Source organism: Vidua macroura, chromosome 5 (genome assembly GCF_024509145.1).
Source record: "Vidua macroura isolate BioBank_ID:100142 chromosome 5, ASM2450914v1, whole genome shotgun sequence".
Classification (NCBI taxonomy): domain Eukaryota; kingdom Metazoa; phylum Chordata; class Aves; order Passeriformes; family Viduidae; genus Vidua; species Vidua macroura.
Genome location: NC_071575.1, coordinates 70,918,404 through 70,938,187, shown reverse-complemented (window position 1 = coordinate 70,938,187; position 19,784 = coordinate 70,918,404). Strand labels below are relative to the sequence as shown.

At 46.1% G+C, this 19,784-nt stretch overlaps 1 protein-coding gene across 2 annotated transcripts in view; it reads left to right on the top strand.

Moving 5' to 3' along the window:
* Positions 1 to 19,784, top strand: part of PLXNA4 (plexin A4) — a 414,284-nt gene that overhangs the window by 212,986 nt on the left and 181,514 nt on the right. The gene's annotated exons all lie outside the window — the stretch shown is intronic.

Sequence of the window (19,784 nt, the reverse complement as noted above, 5' to 3'; positions counted from 1 at the left end):
TTGGACTTCTTACTCAGGAATCATCTCTAGATTTTTCATCTCTAGATTTTCACTCTCATCCAGGTGAATGTTGCTTTGCTGTCAGTCAGGGGCAGACCTGGGGGCTGGGAGAAGCTGGACCACCTCTGCCCACACCTGGCAGGCTTTGGTGGGCAGGTTTGTTGTGAGAGACATCACTGCTGCTTGTAGAAAGTCACCTTGGCCAAGGAGCTCTGAAATTTTAATGCTCCCCACCAAATATTGACTCTCTGAGGGCGTCTGAGTAAGCCTTTAGTGGAGAAGTCGATATTTGTCTGATGTTTCAATGGATAATGTTGCTTTTCTCCGAATTTCCTCTGGACTCTGCTGGCCTCTCCCAAACTCGCTGCACAGTGGCAGAAGCAAGATAAAAACATGGGAGGAGGAGGAGGGAGTGCTCCTCTTGGAGGGTTGTTTGGTACTGTCCACTTCTCCCTGCCTTAATGAGGCTCTTTGTTGGATGCCTCTCTCTAAACTCAGCATCTGAGCCTGGTGTAATCACTTCCAGCACACAGCAATCCTTCCCCATTTGGCTCTCCCTCACTCTCTAAGGAATTTGGACAGCCAAAATTTACCATGGACACCGCAGAATAAATGCAAACACATCAGCAATTTTCCATGAGCAAACATTCCTCTTCCCACTGGAGATCAGTGCAGGATAAGCTTGTCACTCCATCCCGAGTGGATTTGAGTGGGCCTCATCTGGGTTCTGCTGGGAAAAGAGGCTCCAGGTGAGATTTTAGGCAGGGTTGTAGCCATATATTGGTAATAGAGGACAAATGTCTCTGCTTCCCTACTTTACTGCAGCTCCTCAGTTGAATTCTGCAGCAAAGGCTCCATCCTGCCCTTGGCCATGGTCATTCTGCCTCCTTGGGCAATTTAACATCTGTCCCCTACAAGTCTGAGCTGCAGAAGGATCCCAGTGGGGTAGAAGTAAATATATTGCCTTGCAGGTAGCAAAATCACTGCTGCAGGTTAGATTTCTGCCAATTTACCAATCATTAGGGACTCAGTCTAAGTTGGCTGTGCCTCCCAAGAAAGAATAATCCTGTAAACAGTGTAGCTGCAATATACTGAACAATTAAAGGACTTTTTTCTGATTGAAGTTTGAAATTCATTATATTTCCATGTGCAAAGTGAGCTGGGCAGGTTTCAAAATAAGTGAAAAAACGAGCTAATTTATATTTCTGTTCGTGCTTGTAGCAGCTAGTAAATAAATCCAGGTGCTCAAGGGGAGTTGGGAGACTTTAATTTCAACGGCAGCTGGGGTGTCTGGTAACTGTGGGAGTCTGGACCTAAAATAAATGCAGAGGAACAGTTTTGAGCAGCAAAGGGCACGGGATTTGTGGGTGCATCTCCTTTGTTGTTTTAAATTTGTTCACAGAATCCCAGAATGTTTTCTGGTGGAGGAGACTTAGAGATTATCTTATTCCAATCCCCTGCCATGGGCAGGGACCTCTTCCACTATCCCAGGTTGTTCCAAGCCCTGCCCAGCCTGGCCTTGGACACTTCCAGGGATCCAGGGGCAGCCCCAGTTTGACTCTCCAATGCAGATTTTATCCCACCCAACTGCTGGTTGATGCCTTCCCAGGTCTGTGGCACGTCTGAAAGACATCCCTGTCTGGGATTGACATTTTTGGGGTGGTCACCTCAGCAGGGCAGCCTGGGCTGGCAGATCTGATCAATATTTATCTGGCCAAGAAAGGGAGTGAGTGATGCTGGTATGAGCAGTGTCATATTTAAAAGGTGTCTCCACTTAACTGGAGGTCACAGTGTACACTCTCCTTGAGTGGTGGCATCATTTCATAAAAAAGCTTTTTCATTAATTAAAGTCCCTGAACCTTGCATCGTGCTCAGGGTTTGGTATAGAAGCTTATTTTTTCTGATCAATATATATTACCATATTTCCTAGAAAGAAGCTTTCACCCCCTCAATTAGCTGAGGAAAAAATAATTGTGTGCATTTGAAAGCATTTTTGTGCTTCTAGTATCCATTAAGTAGATCAGAGCTGCAGTTTTCTTGTTCTTATGGACTTTTGTCCATATCAGTTACCCAAAGGAGCAGAAAGCATTGTTTGCTCTCATTCCGATGACATTTCAATAAATGCCAGGGGAAAATGATGATTCTGTTCTGCCTTTTTTTTTTTTTTTTTAAGCTTAAGAGAGAGGGCATGAACTCATGAAAATACCCCAACCCATAAATCAGGAGTTTTGGGGTTCTGACTTCTATGTGGTCTCCATGTGATCCCCCACAAGTCACTAAAGGCCACAAAAAGCTCCTTGCAGCAAGGTCTGGCATTTATTCTTATGTAACACCCAAGGCCACTGATTTTGGTGAGGTTTCCAGGCAGAAACATGCTTATTAATTTATCCTCAGAATTAATGAATTGAGCAGGAGAGGTGAACTGTTTCATCTCCCAAACCTTCCCTTGCTTCCAACTTCCAGCACTCTGAGAAGCCTTTGGGCAACTTTGCACTCCCAACCCAGGGACAGAGCCCTGCAGGTGGACTCAGCCCCCAGCAAAATGTCCTCCTTCCCTCCTGCTGGGCTGGAATTAATATTCTTATTTCAATCCCTTTGTACGGGAAAAAGCTAAAAATTTAATTGCCTGTGCACAGGAGAGGTGAACAAGCAGATGCCCAGGAAAGCACAACAGAATTATTGAGTGATTCTGCTTTAATTAAGTGCATCAGAGAGCTGGGAATGGTGGGGCCCCGTGCTTGGTGCCAGTAACATCATTGAGAGGAGGATGTGGAGGGATGGCTGCTGCCAAGGGATGATGGAAGGTACTCAAGGAATATAGAAAGCTATTTTAATTCTGGCTTCCTTTGAGAAAGCTGGAGCTGCAGCCAATAACCATAAAACTACTGGGGCAAAGCTGCAAACACACCAAGGGCATCCCTCAAGCACTTATCTCTGTGAGCCCTGTGAGAAGGGACACCTTTTATCAATGAGAGGGGAGCACAGCAGAGCTGCAGCTGTGAATTCCCTGCCAAAAAGGGCTGCAGGCAGCATTTTTAACCTCTGCCTGAAGCTGGCACCATCCAAACCCATCCAAGAGGGGGGAATCTGGGGGCATCCTCCCTTCTGAGCAGGTGAAGCAGATAAAGCATCCAGAGAAAGCATCCAGACACCTGCTGGTGGTGGGAGAGGGAAATTGGTGGGAAGTGGGTGAAATACACTTGATTTCCTGCAGGTTCAACTTTAGGACAACATGAGGTACCCTCAGCAGTAGCTGCTTCACGGCAGTGCTTTGCAAAGAGAGCCAAAGCAGCTCATTTTAGGGAGTTATTTGCAATGTCTGTCAAAAAAACATTTTTACTTCAAGTCTCCTCTACACCACAGCTAAGGGATCTTGGCTTGTCTCCAGTGCCTGTGTTTTTCCTCCTCAGGCTTCCCTGTGATCCTTACAGAGATGTTGGAGACTCTGGCTCTGCCACCAAGGAGCAGCTCAGATTTTTGTCCAAAGCTCACCCCCAAAGCACAGACCAGGTTGTTGATAATTATTCCAATCATTCTGCAGCACGTGGCATTTTTTCTCTGCTGGGCAATGAATACTTTTCCCCCTGTCAGGGAATTAATTCTCTTCCCTTTGGGAGGGTGCAGCATTTCCCCTTTCATTTCTCTCTGTCCCCAGCTTGCCCAGGTGGTTGCTCTGTGCACCTGAGGTGGCCTGAACAGTGATGATTTTGGGGTCTGCTACCCAAAGAATGGCCAGAAATGGATTCTGCCAAGTCACATAATTATATCACTTCTTCAGCTTTAAGTCTGAGTGCTTGGACTGAACATTCTGGCAATCTCAAGCTGTGATTTGCTTTAGAGCTATCGAGATTTTCTTGTCACCTTCTTCTATTCTGGCTCCCGGGCAGCCTGTAAAGGAGAGATCACACTCCAGGGACACAGATCCCACACCAGGAGATGACCCACCTGGAATTAGCAGCCTGGCTCAGACATCAAGGTGTGTCAGGATGACTGCAGCTAATCTTCCCTTAATTAAAGACTTTTAGCCCTCAGTTTCAAGGCTTTAAAGACCCAAACCCACATCACTGCTGTAGGAAATGTGTCCAGGGATCCCAGAGGTGAAACTGCTGACAAAGAACTGCAGAGAAATTAGGAAAATCAGTGATCCATGGCAAAGCCCTTCAAGGACATTTGTGGGGCTGTTTCTCAGAGTGCATCAAGCACAGAGGGAAGCAGGGAATTTGTGGGAATGGCTCCCTGGGGGAGCTGAGGTGTGGAAGCTTCTTGGTTTTGTTCTTATGGACAAATTGCAGTAGGGATCAGGACATTCCTCCCAAAGTTTTGTTCATCTCCTGGGTTATTTCCATCCTCCTCTAACCTTCAGGGCACTGCTCTGATTCAGCTGCTGATCCTTAGGTGTTGGAGGATATTCTGTTAAACATTGTAGTTGTGCTTCAATGCATAAAGTTGTTCTTCAAATCACAGAATCATTAGGGTTGGAAAAGCCCTCTAGGATCATTGAGTCCAAGCTTTAACCCAGCACTGCCAAGCCCAGCACCAAACCATGTCCTTAAAAGCCACATCCATGCATTTTTTGAACACTTTCAGTGTAACAGGAGGGTAAAGTTAACAAAAAGCCCAGATCAAGTGCTAAGGGTCTAGAAACAGCTAAAGATGGGCTTAAAGTTTGAACCACACCAAAAGAAAAGAAAATGTAAATTATCTCCATTTATCATCATAACTGGAACCTCGAAGGTGCTGTCAAATTTTGGTAGAGGTGCAGTGGGAAAGCTGGGCATGGCCTGTGAATGGAATAACAGAGCTGCAGGAGACCAGCAAAGTTGAAAAATGTCTTCAAAACTGTGGAGATTTTGGCACATCCAGTGCGGTGTTGCTATCAACCAGCCTTTGGGCAGGGTTAAGATTGTGGCCAGAGAGGAAACTGCAGTGAAAAATCAGGGGGATACTGGGGTCTTCGTTGGTGTTTGTGCACAGAGACCTTTTAGGGCAGCCCTAATCACAACATATCCTCATCACAATCAACGTGCATTTTGCCACACTCTGGGGCAGTGTCCCACAGCACCTCAGTGCCTGAAGGTAGAGAGGAGATCATCTGGCAAAAATGAGCTCCAGCCTAAATAACCTGAAGGTGAACAGCCATATCCAGTATCCAAAGGAAACTGGACCTCTTCCTTTTGATGTGCCCCCAAAAGTACTGCAATTCTGCAATGCTCCTTTAATTTTTATGGCATTTTGCTTCTTTCTGTGGCATGCAGGAACTTGCAGTCTGCTCATAACAACATAAGATCACAGCATGGTCTGCTTTATATCTGCATATGTACAGAGACACACAGTGCTTCTCCCAGCATGCAGAAGGAATAAATTCTGGGGTAATTTTTCATTGTTGCCTTTATGAGCTTCAAGAAAAAAAAAAAAAAGAAAAAAATAGGCTCCAGAACCCTCAAAAACTAATAAATAATTTATTCAGATGAAATTGCAGTTTATTGTGCCAGACTTTAGATAGCCCAGAGTGCACGTGGGATCTGGGACATCTTGTCTATAGTCTCATTATATAATTTTTATTATTTTTCATGGAGTCCATGAAGTTTGTGTGTGTACTTGCATTTGTGGGAGAGCATGTGTGTGTGAAAGCAAGAAACAGGCACAAAGAGATGTAGTTTCTTTTTATCATAGAATGGTTTGGGTTGGAAGGGACCTTAAAGATCATCCAGTTGAATATTTGTAAAAAAAAGAGATCCAACCCTCTGTTTTGGGTGTGCAGTCTCCCTTCATAATCCAACACAAATTATGGATTCTTGACACCTCTCTCCAGAGCAGGAGTGGCCACTGGTGGTCACTGGGGCTCCTGGTGAGCTTTGTTTTCATTCTAATTTAAAATACACCAGATGAACTGTGTCCACTATATGTGCATGTATGGGTAAACACGTGTGGGGTTTGTGCAGTGGACCATAATAATTTGATTTTATGTGGCTGTATAATTAGCAAATTGCAGTTTCCTTATCATACACATCCAGGTGAGCACTGGGGTGGGGATGCTGCATGGACAGAAGTGTCTGACCACGAGAAACTTTATAACATTACCCAGTGTAATGAGACACTAGGGAAAATAAACCCAGAAGAAAAGGATAAAAACCCCCTAATCTGTGTGGGTTTTTTGAGGGTCTGCCTTAGAAGCACCAAAAAAGTGACATTCAGGCTTATCTTCTTGCTGTAGCTGAGGGGCTGAGGTTATCTACAGAGTCGCAGAATCACAGGATGGTTTGGGTTGGGAGGATTTTAAAGCTCATCCAGTCCAAGCCCTGCCATGGGCAGGGACACTTCCCACCAGAGCAGGGTGCTCAGCAGCCAGGCTGCTGGACCTGGCCTTCCAGAACCAGGGCTTTGCCACTGGCCTCCCAGGTAAATCATTTCTGTTTTCTCTCTTTGTCATTCTGGTCTGTAGGAGATCAATCTATTCAGTTTCCAGTGCCTTGAAGCTCCTTTCTCCCTGAATTTTCTGCCACTCTCGTTCCATTTGGATGTGGAGCAGAATGTCTTTTACTCCATGTGTGCAGCATAGCTGGGGTGGGCTGGCCTTGGCTGGACACCAGGTGCCCACCACCCTACCAGTCCATCACTCCCCTCCTCAGCAGGACAGAAAATGAGATTTTAAAAACTTGTGAGTCAGCATAAAGTCAGTTAAATAAAGCAGAAACGAGAATTGTGTGCAGAAGCAAAGGGAAAACAAAATATTGACTCCCTTTTCCATCAGCAGGTGATGTCCAGGCACTTCCCAGGCAGCAGGACTTCAGTATGTCTGGCAGTTTGTAAGACAAATACTTTACTAACAAATCCAACTCCCCTTCCTCCTTTTTCTTGGCTTTTATTGCTGAGCAGACACCATATGGTCTGGAATGTCCCTCTGGTCAGTTTGGGACAGCTATCCTGGCTGTGTCCCCTCCCAGGATCTTGCCACCCCCGGCCTGCTGGTGAGGGGGAAATGTTGGAGAGACAGCCTTGATATTGTGGCCAAAACACTGGAGTGTTACCAACACCTTCCCATCTGCCAGTCCCCAGCACTGCGAGGGATCTGGGAAAATTAACTCCATCCCAGCCAGGCCCAATTTGAGGGCACAGCACCGTGGGATTCTCCTCTCAGCAGGGAAACCTTGCCACATAAATAAAATAGCAGAGATAAACGACTGCTTTGCCACCGGGCTGGTTTAGTGGCTGGTGCTTAAAATGAAAAAAACCACAAATTCACACGGAGTGGAAAGCAGGGAGCTGGGAAAAGCACTGCCTGAGCTCTTCCCTTGTTGATTCCAGGGGCTGGTTTGCATTGGTAGAGGCAGACTAAAACCTGGGATGTGACATCCCTGCAAGATGAGGTCTTAGGGAGATGAGGCAGCCAAAGCAGAGGGGCACAGGGTCGCTGCTGCTCCCGATTGCTGCTGCCCCTTGCTCAGGCACGCTCCAGGATCACCATTTCCAAGCAAACCCGGATCTGTATTTCCCTTAATGTGCCACTGGCTGCTTCTCCTGACCTCGTCCATGCAGCCCATTACCTCAGCTCTGCTTCCCCTCCCTTCTGATCGAATTACTAAAGCACACAGTGGAGTCTCTTGGCTCAACAAAATTTAATGACAGTGACAACAGAGGAGGATAATAAAGATAAATCAGCTGCTCCCAGGAAGGAAAGATGAAGTAAGAACAGAGTGAGTTAGGAGGATTCACCATGTAGTGACCCTGGCATGTGCACGTTCCTCATCATCCCTTTCCTCTCAACATCTGTGAGAGGAAAAGCAGTTTTTTCCTCTTTTTTGGGGGATTTGACAGGGAAAGCAAAGAGCAGAGGGGGCCAAGACACTGGAGATTTCTGCCTTGGGCTTGTACTTGCTGTGGATTTTGGGGCACATCACCATCTCTTCTCCATCTCCCCAGGCTGGAGGCTGAGAAGAGACCAGGAGAAGTTTTTCATTATGGAAAACCGTAGCAAAGATCAGATCTGGGGTTTTCATCTCATCCCTAGCCCTGTGTATTCACATGATCCACACAGTTAGTAAAGGGAAATGGAGCTGGTAAAGGAGCTCCTTCATTCTCAATGCCTATAAACCCCTGGGCACACCAAATCTTGTTAATCCAGTCTTTTCTGACAAGATTTCTCATGAAAGTCAATGGAAGCACAGCCTTCAGTGACTGTGACTACTGAAATCTCTTCTCTGACATTCCCCATGTTTCCAGATGCAGAGCATTTCCTTTTTAATGATAATTCCTGGGGAAAAAAAACCCCTCACCCTTCAACTGGAATCATCTCTCCCCTCCCACCAGGTTGTTAAATGTTTGCAGCGTTGCCCTAAACAGCCCAGCACAAAACAGTGAGCTGTAGCTGAGACCTCCTGCAAGCTCAATAAACTTAATGGACGTCCTCAAGAACTTTTAACTGGGAAGATTTAGTTCCTGAAGAAGAAGGAAACAAACAGCCAGAGCAGCTTTGTCTGCCTGTTGTCCCTCATTTTGCCAGAAACAGCTGTTCACGCTGGGATTAGCTCAGAGGTTTGTACTGAGCAGAGTGTGACTCACAAGAACAAAAACAGGAGATCATTACATCTCAGTGCAGGCTCCAACTGCTGCGGGCTGCACAGGGAGAGAGAAAATTAACTGGAGTGGGAGCTTGATCTGCAGAGACGCTGCACAACTTCTGCATGTGACAGAGGAGAGGGAGGAGGGAGCACATCCAGCTCCACAGGGCTGGGATGGAGCCCCAGCCAGGGGGATGGAGGAGATGACTGCCAGACTTCCCTTAATGCATCCCCTTTGGCCAGGATTCGTGTGGAGCAAATGCTCGGAAGAGGAGGAACAAAATTAATTCTTTTACAAAGATGCTACTCATGCAGAAATTCCGCTTCCCTCCAGACAGTGAGTGATGAGAACAATTTCCCCGACTTTTTGAGGCAGGTGGCAGAGTCTTCACCCTCACATGAATTTCTCAGTGAAGGATAATCTCTGAGTTAGATTTGAGGCATTATTGCCACACTTTAGCGGAAGGTGTCCCTGTGGAAAGAGATGACCTTGAAGGTCCCTTCCAACCCAAACCATTCCATGGTTCCATGGAAATGGGTGATCTGCTCTAGGAAGTCATGCTGGACAAATATAGGGCTTGCAAAAAAATGGGCAGAAACACAAGACAGAATCGAGTGAGAGCTCTCCATCCTTACCTTATTATTGCTATAAACAAGGAACCAGCATCCCTCTACCCAGCATGACAATTTAATAGCACATGGAATATCAGAGAGCAGCTACTGATTTAACAACAACTTCCTTTCTTCTAATAACTTTTTTTCTAACAGTGATGAAAGCTCTGGAGGAGAGGAGAGGAAAGCAGGAGGTTAAAAGGTTGCTTGGACAATCTTTCACATTAAATCTGTGCTTGCAGCTCAGGGACTCTGCTCTACTCATCCTTGTCAGGGGATGGCTTGTGGGTGGAAACAGCTCTGCAGACTGTTCTTATAAGTCCTGAGGAGCCCACAGGGCTTCACCAGACAGGCTCTCAGCCCCAGTTCAGTGCTGATGTGAACTCAAGGTCACCTTCCTTTGTGTTTCTGTCTTTCAGGCAGGACTCCCCCCCCAACAACCCTCCAGCCCTGTAACATAATAAACAGTGCCCCGAAATGCTCAGTAAGCCCATTCCTCCACGGGTAAGTCATCATTGCCTGGAACAGAGCAGGCTGCACTTCCATCATCTGCTGATGGCTGCTGCTAAGTCTTGGGGTTTTTTTTCCCCTTAATTTATTTTTGTACTACTCATCAAATAACTCCATATTCTCATGGCCCAGTGGCACCGAAATTCATGAGAAAACCCTCCTGACAACAAGACCTGGAGCTGCTGCCTCAGGGTTATCAGGCACCTTGGCTGGCTGTAATTAATGCTCCTGAAGCCCTGGCTACCCTTCCACGTTGGCCAAAGACCTGGAGTTGTGTTTTACTGCTCGGCCCCACCAGTTCTGCCTTGCAGGAATGGTTATTTATACCCCAGCTCCATCTCTTTCTTCTCAAGTGGGTAGACAGATGAAAGTTCAGATTTCCCCTCTGTTAAGTCACCAAGGGTTATTTTTCAGCACCTTCTGGAACAGATTCATTGTCATCTCACAGAGTGAGGACATTGGAAGGCTCTGCCACGTGCTGTATTGATCCCTTGACTTGATTAGTTGGTGTATTGAATATCCTTGCTTTTCTAATCTAATTAATGCAAGATAAATACTCCATGCAGGGGCCTGGAGTCACGTTCCAAGAGTAATCAGGGACTGGGACTGATTAAAACCAGAAAGCTTCAAGGATAATTTATGGACTACTTGACACTGCTGGCAGGTTGGGGTATTTTGGAGGGCTCTGTGTTGTCTCTGGCTCAAAATTGCCTCCTTGGCGGGCTCCACATCCAAATTCCTGCTCAAGCCTCAGTAAGACAGCTTTGGGTTTGGAGGGGTTTAATCTCTGGGGTGAGACACCAGCCTGGAGGTGAGGACATCTGGTTTCACACCTCAGCAGCAGTGGGAAGACACTGTGCCAGAAAGGCAGACGAGTCACTTCACCTCTGACCTTAAGAAAATCACGTGTCATGGTCTGATAAAAATGCTGAGCACCAGGCATGCGAGGACTTCACTCTTATTTGGGAATCTGTAAGGAAACAGAGCTAAATTATAGAGATGGAGCTCAGTTCCAGTTTGTCCCTGTTTCAATCCAGATCTTGGTGTTTCAGGACAAATGAATGATCTGGATCAGGAGGGATAACTGGAGCAGGGAAGGTGATAGTGGTAATTCATGTCACATGCATTAATTAATTAACTCACTAGGAGGGAAGTAACACCATCACTGCTGTGAGGAACAGGGAAAAGAGACAGAGGGAATTTTCATGCCCAAACCAGGGCAGTGTGTGCTGCAGGTGTGGTTGAGATCTTGGGGGTGAATTTAGTTCCAGTCACCTCCTGAGGAAAGCCCTAACTCCTATGGAAGGAAGCCTGGCTGGGCAGATTGTGACAGAGGACTCATCTTCCCTGTGCTTTGTCCTCCAGCCGTGGTGGCTCTTGTAACACCTGGCCACGGGATGTTCACCTTCCCACACCTTGATGAGCATGCAGGAGGAGAAGTGAGGAGTTCAGGGGTGGAATTCCAGTGCAGTCTGTGGAGAAACTGCTCTAAAATGTCTCCAGAGTGTGGGACAAGACTTGTGTGAGAGGTGGTGGGCAGTGAGGGCTGGGCTAAGCTCCCCCTGCCCCGATTGCAATTACTCTGTGGTTGGAACAGCATGAACATTTTTTCCAGGGAACAGGGAGCATGGGCACGGGGTCACTGATAGGAATGGCAGGGCCATCTATTCCAATCCCTTCCTTTTTGCATATATGTTTTCCCAGGCGAGAGCGCAGCTCGTCCAGCCAGGGGAAGGCAAGGGCAAGTTCAGCAGCCAGATGTAATTGCATTTTCTTCCACAATTGCCTGCAGGGCTGAACCACGGCCCTTCTGCGCCTGCATCTCTCCTCACAATGCATCAGAGAGAATTGGTGTAAAATCCAGTTAAAAGGCCACTCCGGGGTCTCAGCTGCTGCGGCACAAATTGAGGATGAATTTCCCCTCTCCCGTATCCGCCTGATGGGTTTTGTCACCCAGCCCCATATGGCTGGCTTGGATTTCTTCTCTCAGCCTGGCCTGTTGGTCTCTCCTCACAGCCCCTGTAGGTGCTCGTGAGCTCTTTCTGAGCAGGGCTGCACTTCAGGCTCCCTGTTTTACAGCGCTGTCATTACACAAAGATTTCTCTTCCTACACGTGTAAAAGGGAGCCTGAGATTAATGGGGTGTTGGAGTGGATAATCACAAATCCAGCTGCCCCGAGGTAGCTGAGAACAGAGATGGTGCAGGGCAGGGGGAAAAGGGTAGTGGGGCCTGAGGGAGCTTTGTAGGGTACATTTATCACCGTGTTGGCAGAGAGATGCAATTTATATGGACGGAGCATAAATCCTGTTGGAGTTGCAGGAGGCTCCATATGGGCAGCTGAGCACCTGGGCGTGCTCTGGTGCTGGAGCCTGAAATGTGCTGCTGTGGCCATCCTGCCAGCTCCGTTAATGGATAATCCCGAGGAATTTTTGAGATTTCTCCCAAACTTTGGCCACCCCCAGGAGCCAATCCCGAGCCTGGAATGTCAGGAGATGATCCTGAGGTTTTTTTTTAGGATTGGGAACAACCCAAAGGTCAAAAACCTCAGCAAAAATCCCCCCCCCAAAAAATTCTCAATAAATCCAAAAATTCCCCAAAAATTCCCTCAAAAAATCCCCAAAAATCCCAAAAAAATTCCCCAAAAATTCCCAAAGAATTCCCAAAGAATTCCCAGTAAGTCCCAAAAATTCCCCAAAAAGTTCCCCAAAAATTCCCAAAGAATTCCCACAGAATTCCCCAAAAATTCCCCAAAAATTCCCAAAGAACTCCCACAGAATTCCGCAAAAATTCCCAAAGAATTCCGAAGAATTCCCACAGAATTCTGCAAAAATTCCCAAAGAATTCCCAATAAATCCCAAAAAATGTTCAAAAAATCCTCAAAAATCCTGAGGCTCCTCTTCCCTTTCCTGCATTTCCTCTCCCTTTCACATCCTGGTAATTTCCATTCTCAGCCCACCTAAGAGCCAGCCCCTCTCTGTGGGTGCAGGTGAGCAGGAAGGGCATTTCCCTGTGCTCTGCTTGCCAGGAGACATCTCTGCTGGAGTTACTGAATTATTGGGAATACTTGGAGTTATTGGATTACTGGAAAAGCTCTGCTTTTTCCTCACCAAGCCATTCCCCAGGAACAGGTCCTGCTCCAGGCATTGCTCTTAAAAGATCCCCACAGAATCACAGAATGGTTTGAGCTCAAAGGGATCTTAAATCTCATCCAGTTCCACCCCCTACCATGGGCAGGGACACCTCCCACTGTCCCAGGGTGCTTCAAGCCCTGTCCAGCCTGGCCTTGGACATTCCAGGGATGCAGGGGCAGCCCCAGCTGCTCTGGCAATTCCAGCCCAGCCAGGAATTCCTAATTCCCAAGATCCATCCCTGCCCTCTGGCAGTGGGAGCCATTCCCTGTGTCCTGTCCCTGCAGCCTTGTCCCCAGTCCCTCTGCAGCTCTCCTGGAGCCCCTTTAGGCTCTGGAAGAGACTCTGAGCTCTTCTTGGAACCTTCTCCTCTCCAGGCTGAACAGCCTGGGAGGAAGGATGCTGTTCCCCTGGTTTTTCCTGGGTTTTGTGTTGTACCTTCATACCCGTCCCAAAGATCTACCAATCACATCTCCCCTTCATCATTAATCGTCCTCTTAACATCTGATGCAAAGGCTTGTTTGCTTTTTCACAATCCTGGAAAGTACTTTTCCTTTTGGTTTTACATTTTAGAACACAGAGCAGCAATTTCTCCATTATTCTGTCCCTGTCACTCTCCAGTCACTCTTCCCTGGATTTCAGCCATCCTTTGTGCACCCCCAGCTTCTACTTCCAATTTAACAACCACAAATTTGTTATTCAGCTCCAGTCTGCAGACACACACACACACACACACACACACACACAAAAAAAAACACGGAGAGGTCCCAGGAACTTGGAACAAGCCTTGGAAATGAAACAATAAATAGAGACCCTCCTCCCTCCCTTCCTCACACGTGCTACGTGTTGCTCCAGCAAATGTTGAATAAATCACTGAGCTATGGGTAATAAATCTTTCATGAGATTAGGACCATCTGAACTTCAGCGATTGTGTGGGGAATGTGTAAATTCACATGCAGATATAGAGTGCAGGGGCAAAAAAAAAGAAAAGGATCTTTAGATTAGTTATTAACTTTGGAAACACTTGATGAGTTTTGATTCATTAAGTGTTTCAAAGTCTTGTTAATTTAATAAGTACCGATGAGGCTGTAATGTAAGACAACAATCAGTAATTTGGATGGGGGGAAATAATAAAGTAGTCATTACACAGCAGAATGTTTAATCAAAGAATGTGGAAACTTACAGTTTCACATTAATTTGAAAAGGTTGGAGATTTAAAATTAATATTAGCTCTGACACAGGGAGGCTTTCTCTACAAGCAGATAGGGTTTATATAATTGCTTAGAATTAAAATGCCTGTAAATTTAATGGCTTCACCTCTATAACTGGATCCTCAGGCTCTATAGGTAGAATTGAAATAGACCTAAACCAGTCACGGTCCTTCAAATCCATTTGGAATTTTGGCAGAAAACCTCATGCTTTGGTATTTTTCTGGTGTCCTGTGCTAGAATGGAAAGAGCTCCCAGGAAACTGAGACACACCAAGGAAAACTCAACTAACTTTTGTCTGCCATGGAAACATCTCTTGTTGCCCAGAAAATTTTGGATGCCCTTGGATCCCTGGGAGTGTCCAAGGCCAGGTTGGACATTGGGGCTTGGAGCAACCTGGGCTAGTGGAAGGTGTCCCTGCCCAGGCCAGGGGGTGGAACTGGATGATTTTTAAAGTCCTTTCCAACCCAAACCATTCTGGGACGATTCTGTGATGATGATTTTCGTCTGATTTGTTACCTGAGACTCCACTGTCAGTTGATGGAGAGACAGAATTATTTTTATGCTGTGACCTCCCTCACTTCCTTAGATGTGACCAGGATTCCACTAATCCTTCCCCAGATCCTTCCCCCCATCCTTCCTGTGTCTCTGTGCTCCCCAAGGAGGAAGCATGGACAGCTTGTTTACACACAGCCACGGGCATTTCACACTTTCAGTTTTATCCCCACGTCTGTGCCTGCCTGTACCTGTGAGTGTGTGGGATGTGTTTGTGCTGTGCCTGTTTGTAGGACGGGGAAGTCAAACCCAGGTGGGCACTGGTGCTGAGTGCCCAGCCCCAAGACCAACAAAGTCATTGCAAAACTACTTCTGGAACAAGGGCAGCTGGATGAGTTCTTGGAGCTGTTGATGCTCCACCTTTTTTTCCAGGCAAGCCCCATAATTCTAAGACTTATTATTTTCACATTTCTCCTCATCCTGACAGGGTTCATTCTACCCATGACTCTTCATTTGGTGTGGTTCTGTAGAGGACAGGGTGACACTGTCCAGCTAAGCAGAGTGGGAATGATGGTCTGACAAGCAGCAGGAGCAGATAAATGTGATTTAATTTGTCCTCTGTCTGGACTCAACTTAGGTAAGCAGGACAAATCTGTCCAGACACAGTTTGTCACTCTTTAAGTGTCTGTCCAGGCTTTCTCCTCTTCAAGGACAGGAGGAGCAGGGAGCAGACTCCTCTCACAGCCAAGCTGCTGGAAAATCCAGTTGGGATTCAGCTTGGACTCACCATTAGCAGGCTGGAAAGGTGGACTAATTAGATGGATTTCAGGCCTGTGTGGGCTCAGCTTTGCTTTGCTGCTGCTGCTCATGTCCTGTGGGATTGCTGGATATGGAAAAGAGCTGACTTTGGGAAAACCAGAGCACAAACCCTGCCTGGCTTTGCAAGGCTCTGCTTCCAGCATGCAAACCACCAGCTCCTGTGTTTGGGTGCAAAGGGATTTTCCCCTCTGCAGAAACTCAAAATATTCAGCGTGTTTCTGCTCTCCCTGGGGGATCCTCATTGTACTCTGGAAAGAGAAAACTCTGGACAAAACAAAGTTGGGCTATTTGAAGGAGTCAGTTTTTTTGGAAAGGGAGAGTCAATATTTTTGTGGAGTTCAATGACTTTGGAGAACAACCATCCTCTAAACACTTTTTTTGCATCTTGGATGTATATTTTGTCCTGAAAGCTATTGTTTAAAGACATGTTGACTTTCTCCTCTCTTATATATAGAAATTTATTTCTTCCCCTTCCATGCAGGAGACTAAATGAAATTATTTTTTCCTTTACAGATCACTTGAACCATTCTCATTGTTTTTCGTTAATGTCCTTTTGGTTAGAGGAAGGGAAAAAAACCCCAGAAATATCCAAATTTCAGTTTGATCCCAGTTCCTAGATTTATTCTGAGGGCTGGCAGACATAACAAGAGAAAATTTGTTTACTATAATTTTTTTTCCCTAACTTTTGCCATTGAACAGCTTCAACATTCTCCCAGTGTTTGACATTATTTCCTGTGCCCACTGAACACTTTTGCTCTGTATTTTTGACCCAGTTTCCATTGGCTGCACCCTTGGGTTGACAGGTCACGCTTTTAAATGATCCCTGTTCTTCCAAACAATGTCCTCTCTAAGATTTTTTTTTTTAATGATTATTTTTATTATGTGCTTTCATGGCACCAGGAGATGAATAATGATAAGGAGGCAAAGACACCTAATATTTATAAGATTATTTCAAACTACTTTGTGTCCTCAGGTGGTTTTATGCTCAGCAAAGAGATTTATTTTGGGGCCAATAGTAGTTTCCAAATATATCTATATGGAGGGATGGATGATTTGTAAGCTCTACTGATCTTCCCACAAAAAAAAAAAGAAAGGAGATCTTTTTCCCCTAAAAGAACTGAGTGTGTGATTTTTATGGCATTCCCTTGATGTAGGGATGCACTTTGTTCTTCCTGTGATGTCCATTAATTCCATGCAATGTTCAGGTAAACGGGAGGGCAGGCAGCCTCCACTGCTGACCTGCAGCATCACAGCTCCTGCCACACTCTGGGCCAGTGGATAGGGAGGGGAAAGGAGGGGGGTGAGATGAATTGTAATAAAATTTGTCATTTTTCTTTGTCAAAAAGTCCCGAGTCCTCCCACGACAATGGAGTGGGAATGAAAGGATTGGCTTTGAAGAGGGAACTAGAGGGAGCAAAAAGGTACAAAAGCCTGTAATGACCATGGGCACAGGGAAAAACGTTGATGTAGGTGAGGGAAGATGAAACTGATGATTCCTGAAGTGAGTTTGATCAGAAAACTGGCACAGAAGGAGACCTGGAGGGGCTGGGAGTTGGGTTCTGTGTGCAGGCACATGTTGGGGTGTTGGCGTGAGTGCTCAGACACCTGGTTCAGCAGCAAGTTGTTACAAGAGTTATTTTGAGGCTGGAATTGATAATTTGATTTCTTCTGCGGTTCTGTTTTATTTGTGGGGGAAAAAGGAGCATATCCCGCAAGAGAAACTCTAAGCACAGCATTTTCTCTGGCCTAAAACTGCATTTTTAGAGCCTTTTCTCTACAGCTAAATGGTCAGAGCCAGACAGGGAAAGCATTAGATTTGAGTCAAATTAAAGAATGGGAAGAAAGGTCTTGGAATGCTGTATTGGCCACCTGTAAGCTTGGAGAATTACTTTGATTTTTCTTTGAATTTTCTTTAAAAATTATGGAAGTTACGATATGGATAGAAAAGATGAGAATAGGTTTAAAAATGTTACAGTAGTGCAAAACACTCTTCCCATTTATCTGTCTCCCTAAATTCCCAAGGGCTAACCCATTAGAACAAATAAATGATGGTATGCATGGGAAGATGTTTTCAGCAGCAGATGTCAGATTATACCACAGAAAGAAGATAAAAACCCAAATTTCCTGGTGGTTTTTGGGAACTCTGGTGCCCAACCCAGAGCCTACTTGAATCTCAGCTCTTTGGCTGTGCTGTGGGATGTGGGGGGAGCACTGTCCTCACTCTGACACTATTTTAGGATGAAATGTTGTTCCTGTAGCCAAGCTGCTTGTGTCCCTGACTGCTTTTTGTCATCATCACAAAGTCCAGTTCCAGGGAGGGATGGGCAGTGCTGAAGTTGTCACGAGCAGTGTCTTAACACCTGCAGAAAACACTTCAGAAAGGAGGAGAAGCTCTGATCTTGCAGCAAAGAGGTGGAGGAAGGAGTCCTCGGGTGACAATGACAACTTTCAGTGATGGGGATCCCCAGGGTGTGTCTTCATTGATTAGCCCATGTCATGGCTCAGGGACTCCTCACACGGTGGGGAAGGTAGAGGTGGAATGAGAAGGCTGGAAGCCCTTTGCATGTCCCTGGTGATGGATCTACAGGGAAATCCTGCAGCTTCTCTGGAGGGAGGATGCTCTGACCCCAGAATTCTGAGGGATTCATCCAGCACTCAAACTATCAGGCACAGCCAAGAGCTGTAAACAACCAGGAGCTTTCAAATCCACCATTTCCCCACCACCTTCCCAGGAGGGATGGCCCAGACCATATTTTGGCAGGAACAGGGTTGCTTTTATCTCTCACACCAAAGGATTTGGCTCTTTGACCTTTGGGATGCCACCTGAGCCGGTTGGGATGGGGACAAGGACATTCCCTGTGGTTGTGCTTGAGTTTGGGATGCTGTGGTGAGTCAGTCAGCACTGCTGATGGGGAGGCTGTTCCTGGGAGTGTTTGCAAAGCAGAGGCTGGCCTGGAATTCACTCCATCTGTTGCAGAAGCAGGGGCTGTGCTGCCCATGTCATTTAATGCCAGGGATTTCACACCGAGCTGAGCAGTCCTGGTTCACTTTCCAGCAAACTCCAGAAGCCTTTGCAGGACAGCTGTCCCAGAGAGAGCATCCTGCTGTGTCCTGGATGGACACACAGACCTGGCCAGCCTGGCAGACGGGTTTCTTGATCAAACCCTGCAGGAATTTCTCAAATCCCTCTGTGGTCCCAGACCATATTTGACACACCAACTGTGATAACGTTAAGGGACAGTCAACAACCCAGCCTGGTGCTCCTCAGTGCTGCCAGACCCTGCAAGCAGCACAGAAATGTCAGAATTCTCTTCAAAACAGCCACATATTTCAGGACTGTTTCTCTCTATTCACCCTACCAGGGGCCAAAGCCTGGCACTCCTGGCTAATTGTCCACCTGAAAGGGTCACCAGGGGCACTGCACTGGATGTTGGGTGTCTGATTGTGGCCCAGACAACACATTTTGGGGGTTGATATCCTACCCCCCTCTAAGATACTCCATAGACCATAAGAGGTTCTTATTTTTATGAATTTTGAATTCCCATCTATGGCATGCCTGGCTTCATCCATGATTTAACCTCCCTTGCTCCACTGCCTCTTTTTTACCAAAAAAGGTAAATTAAACAACCCTCAGCCACTATTTTCAACCTTCCACTATTTTTCCCCTCCTCTGGGAATCCTGCTGAAACACTGGGGTGTGCAGTGATGGATCCTACAGAAGATGCCCCTGCTGTTGCCCAATATTCCAGACATCATCTGCTACTAAACTTCATAATTTTCCTTTGGGATAGCTCAGCCAAGAAGGGATCTTAAATCTATTGATGCTGCATCTCTGGAAGGGTTTTAATTCTGCTCTCTATGGACAAGTCCATCCTAGCAGCACATGCCAAAATGCCATGCAGGAAATGCTTACTGTGAATAATAATTAAGAAAACCAGGAATAAATAGCCTGTATATGCCACAGGAAAAATGTGGGGGGATTTTTCTACATCTACAAGTCAGATAATGTGTTTAGAGAAAATGAGTTAAATGGACGTATCACCCTGTAGCAGATCTAATAATCAGCTTAAATGTCTGCAAAAGAAATGGAAAAAAACCATTGTGGATATTCAAGTCTAACCCAAAACTGCGCAGGATTTATTCAATTTTGAGCTGATCCAATAAAAGGTGGCAATTTAATCCATTCTATTCCCTTCCATTAACATTTTATACACAAAGACACAGATGGAGAGGAGCAAGAGATGGGTTGGAAATGGTTGGTCAGCTTGAGATGGGAGTTGGACCTACACAGTCTGAGTTCCTATGGACATCCCTGTAGTCTGTGCTGGAAAAGGTAATTTCTAACAGTAGAGACTAACAATTACTACAGTGATTGAAGGATTGTTAATTTCTAACAATCCTTCAGTCACTGCAGGAAGAGAAGACACTCAGGAGGTGAGGCATGAGATGGAAGT